Raw genomic sequence first — 5514 nt, 5'->3', positions numbered from 1 at the left:
TATCTACTTTAAGAATCTGCGAGCAAAAGACAATCAATTATTAACTTGATGAAAATTCATAAGAAGCAAAAGATTAGTAAAGAAGAATAGTTAGTAACCTTCTCTGTCAGAAATCATATCTCTAATCAAGGTTGTATGCTCAATTTGGAGACTAACATTTACACCTAAATCTTTTCTGGCATCATCTAAGATTTTCGCAGCCCAAACAAATTCATCCTCATTACTTATAAGAAGACGAGAACGAATTTGATTTTACCTTTTGCAGAGTTCGATGTTTTTGCGGATAGCTTCATCTCGTTCAAGTTGAACTTCAAGAAGAGTCTCTTGGAATTTCGCCAAATCCTTAGCACCTTGATCAGAGATGCGATCTTTATCATCTATGAGACCGCTAATTTTGGTTCTTAACTCATTGGTTTTCTCTTTAGAATCAAGAAAGAGACGCTTAAATCGGTTGGCTAAGCCTAAACTAGATCTACGGTCAATTTCTAAGAGGCGAAATTTAGATCTAAGCTCATTTAGAGAAAGAGATGAAAATCTATCATTTGAGAAACTATTTAAGGAATTGTTAAGACGCTCAAGAAGGGTATCATTATCCAAGGCATTAGGAAATGAACGAAGAAGGTTAGCTTCATCAGAAAGACCATAAATGTCTGCAAAAACATTTAAATAAGATAAAACAACATGATGAATGAATGAAGGGAAAAGAGAAAAGTAACATACCGTAAAGCTGATTATTAGCTTGCTGAAGACTGGAGATTTTGTTCTTATACGAAGAAGAATCAATTTCTAGTTCTCTATTTTTCTCGCGAAGACCTTTAACTTCAGCTTCCAATTCTTCATTCTTTGTGTGAAATTGAAGATTCTTCTTTTCAAGATTTTCGCGTCTCCTCTCTAGATCCGAGGCAACAACGAAAGAAGCTTTTCCAGCCTGCGAGAAAATATAAAAAATATTAATATAGAAAGAAATTTTGAGTTATGACAATGAAGTCGGGAGTCACTGATCTAGAAACTCCACAAAGAGAACTATCACCATCCAGGAAAGGGACATCGCAAATTGTAGCGAGAGCTTTGTAGGTATTAGCGAATTGGATATCTCCCATTCCTTGCAGAGAATCAGAAAAGAGGCCAGAGAGCTTAGCCATAGAAGATTCAGGTGGAAAATCTTCACTTGCGGCAAGATCATCATTGTCCTCATCATCCTTGTCACTTTCGGAATTTTCATGAGGAGGAATATTTGAAGGAGAAGAAGAACGGACTTTCCTTTTCTTTGAAGGAGGAGCAGTTGATTTTTCTCTGCGAAGAGCACCTTTACCTTTATCACAAGTCTTCGCAACTTCAGCAGGTTCTTCTATTTCAGCAATAATCTTCACACACAGATAGAAATAAGAAATGGAAGCAACGGTATACTGTTTAAAATCATAAGAGAAAATTTCTTACCTCATCTGTGTATGAGCGAAGAGCTAACAGAGTACTAGCTTTCCCAGTCCTGTTATAACTATCTTTCAGTTTTTAGATCTGCAGAATGTCACAAGAGTTAGCGAACAAAATAATAAAGACAAATAAAGAAATATAAAGTGAGCTAAACGGGAAGAAACATACCTCTTTCTCCTTCTCGGGCCAAGAGAAAACCCAAGGTTGATAAGCAGTGAGATTCGCAGGAAGAACATTTGACCCAACAATGTAAGGTCCTTTTAGAATTAAAGGAAAAAACACACCATTTATCATCTTTGGATTGGAGAGGAGTTGTGTTCTTACCAGAATGCCAGTCAATGTCTTGCATGAGAATTTTAGCTTCATCAATGTTATCTTTCCTTTTTAGGCGAATACGCCAGCGAGTATTCTCTTTCTTCATGGAGATCAGTTCATAGTTCTCAAAGAAACTCGCTACTGTGTATTTCTCAGCAATTATCTCTAGGTCTGCGAATTTAGGATCCCTGAGTTCTTTGGAATACAGAGATCCTTTACCAGCACCACGGTTAGCGAACTCTAGCATCAGACGGATGCAGTCCCCACTCAGTTGGAAGATAGCTCGCGAAAATCCCGAGTGAGCGATAATTTCATAGAATAGAGGAATATATGGGTCATAAAGAGGAATGGGGAGACCTGCGAGAATCTGACTTAGCGAAATTATGATTGATTGATCATCACAATACTTATCATAGAAAAGTTTGACAGAAAGAATTGACTTGGCACTTTCACCAGGAATGGTAGAGAGTGTGAAACCTTTCTCAGCAAGATCTTTTTGGATATCTTTTAAATTCTTCTCATGTTTATGAGAACTTGGAGGCATATTTGAATATAGAGTATGGGACTGAATAAAAAGTAAGAAGATTGAAGGGGGAAATTACAGTAGCAGAACTTGCATAAGAATAACAGAGTTGCAGAGATGAGAGAATAAAAAGAGAAGAGAAAGTAAAAAGAAAGTGGAAAGAAGAGTATATAAAGGAGATTTTTTTTACACGAAGAAATAAACATCATTAAGACGAAAAGACGTGAGCGGTTGAAATGCAGCGGTTACAGAAGACATGTCAAGAAACAGATGGAAGAAAGAATACGTGTGATATATGCAGAATATGAAGAGATGAACAGCTGCGGTATTTCTCACATCATTCTCTACTTTGCAGATAAGATATGAGAAGAGGCAAGATGTAGGATCAGAATCTCGCAACGATAATGTATCAGCGAAATTATCAACAACATAACACAACAGCATCGCAGAAAAATTTCAGAAATGATACGATAAACGACGTCAGCTAGAATCACGAGAAAGATGTGATAGTCCTGCGAAAATTAGAGAGCTTGCGAGATTAACATTTCTAAGGTTGCGAGAATGTCGTAGACCATACCCGAAAATAAAGGACAGATTAGCTGTCATCCACTATGTATTTCCCTATAAATAGTCGTTCAAGTTGTAAAGAAAGGGGGAAGATCTTTTTGAGTAAGAAACAAGTAAATATGAGAGAGAAAATCTAGAGCAGAGGTCATTCTTGATTCCTTTATCTTTTCTTGTAAGAACATTCAAAGATTGATCAATAAAATTAAGAGTGTAAATCTAAAAATGAGTTGAGTAATAATGAAATCATATGAGGGGTGTAGTGTAGGATTTCCTGCAACTACAGACGTTCTTCTATTAGGGTGAGGTTCTTTGCAATAATCACCGGAAGTTCTTCTTTGTCACCCAAGTACGCGTACTTTAAGTGATCTGGAAGCGGCTTCAGTTCTAGTAACATAGCTGTAGCGCTTTCGCCCACTTGAGTGATCTCATTGGCAATCAACCTATCCTTTCTTGTACACAAATCCTTCAAAACCTTGGCATACCTGGGTACGGTTATGATGGCCTCAATAAATGGAATGTTGATGTGTATCTTGCTGAAAATATCCATGATCTCCTTGTCTTGAGCTTGCTTCTTTGACTTGGCAAAACGACTAGGGAAAGGAGGTGGTATGGTAAAAGTGGGAATCGTGTCCTTAGGTTGGTCGTTTGAGGTTGGATTTTCCTTTGGGACGGTTTCCTCTTCTACTTCCTTTTCGATGTCGTCACTAGGTGCGCGTACTTCCCCTGTATCCAGATTAGAACCTTGTTGTTGTGGCTCCTCAACTTGTCTTCCACTTCTTAATGTCATTACATTGACGTGCTCTCTTGGGTTGACAAACGGTTGAGATGGTAGTTTTCCAGCTGCCTGTGATTCTAACTTACCTACGGAAGTGGATAATTGACCCATTTGTGTCTCAATGTTCTTAATCGCCATATCCTGTCTTTCAAAAATTGCATCTTGTTTTTGTATGTAGGTTTTCAGAAAATCTTCAAGGCTGGAGCTTTGATTCTGAGGTTGTTGAGGCTGCTGGAATTGTTGATGTTGAAATCCATTTTGTCTCGCATAAGGATTAGGAGCTGCAACTTGCTTGTTAGCATAACTAAAATTTGGGTGGTCTTTCCAACCCGGATTGTAAGTATTAGAGTAGGGATCATACCTTGGCCTCTGATTAAGAAATATGGCATTTACCTCGGCTTCATCTTCATATGATGGAATAATAATTGTTGTCATCCTTTGTACTACCTTCTCTATATTGTTCATATGTTACTCTGACTGTGAAGTTTCCTCCACATTGCTAACTCTTCTGACATTTGAGTCATTTCTAGTATAAAATTGTTGAGCATTCGAATCCATGCTCTCAATCAAACTGGTTGCCCGCGAGATTGTCTTTTCAGTAAGTGAACCACCAGCAGCTGCATCAATCAAATTCCGTTGCGCTGAAAGTAATCCTTCATAGAAGTATTGAATGATGAGTGTTGGGGATATGTTGTGATGGGGGAAGCTTGCCACTAACTTTTTGTACCTATCCCAGTATTCATAGAGAGACTCCCCAGTAATCTGAAAAACACCACTAATCTCTTTACGAACAGAGGTTGCTTTCGAAGCAGGAAAATATTTCTCTAAAAATAGATTTTTCATCTCATTCCATGTTATAATACTCCCTGGAAGAAGGTAATACAACCATTCTTCCGCGGAATCTATTAAAGAGAATTGAAAAGCTTGCAACAATGTTGTATCACTGTCTTCGGTACTTTGCCTAAGACTTGTCATCTTCTGTTGGAATTTTCGGAGATGACGATTCGGATCTTCGCCTGGAAGTCCCTTGAACTTTGGTAGATGATGAAGTGCATTCAATTTCAGCTCCACTGGGTTAGTGATTGTAATACACAGTGGTTGCGAATCTAAGCATGGAGAAGTCAACTCTCGCAGCTTCCTCTCCTGAGATGAAGGTGGTGGAGGGTTTGTGCCGTCTACCATCTCTTCTGAAGAAGGTTCTTGTTGCGTTTGCTGACGTACCTGTAGTATTGTTTCCTCTACGAGTTTGAATACCGCACCTCTGCTATTCCCAGTCTTTCGGTGCCAGAGATTAAGTACCTGAAAATAAAAATCTAGAAAACGAAATTAAAAACTAACAAGAAATACTAAAAACAATAATAAAACTAAAAGAAATAACAACTAAAGCCACTGACTGCTCCCCGGCAACGGTGCCAAAATTTGATGAGTGTCGTAGACTCAACAAATTAATAATCTTATTTTCACACAATTAACTGGTAATATAATGGAAGTAAGGATCGTTCCCACGAAGAGCAGTGAGTTTTAATTGTCAAATTGTCACAAAGGGGGGGTTTTGTTTTTAGATTTGAATAAAGTAAATAAAAGCAATTGAAAATATTAAATTGTAAGAAATAGAGAGATGTGATCGAGGAATCCTTCTTCGTTAATATATTCATCTATTCGTCATTAATCATAGATTATCACCAACCGTAGAATAACAAGTACGCTTAGCTATTCCCAAAATCCCTTAAATCACTGGATAACAGGTACGCTTAGTTACCAGATTTTATTCTTCTGAACCACCTTGAGGTACGCTTACAAGATGTAATTCAGTGAATGCTTTAGGTTTTGTGAATTTAGGTTGATCCTAGTAGTTAGACTCAGTACGCTCGGTCTACTTGCTAACGTTGTGTTTACACGTGAT

This window comes from Papaver somniferum, chromosome 3 (genome assembly GCF_003573695.1).
Source record: "Papaver somniferum cultivar HN1 chromosome 3, ASM357369v1, whole genome shotgun sequence".
NCBI lineage: Eukaryota > Viridiplantae > Streptophyta > Magnoliopsida > Ranunculales > Papaveraceae > Papaver > Papaver somniferum.
The sequence above is the reverse complement of the archived record's forward strand: the minus strand, read 5'-3'. Positions refer to the sequence as shown.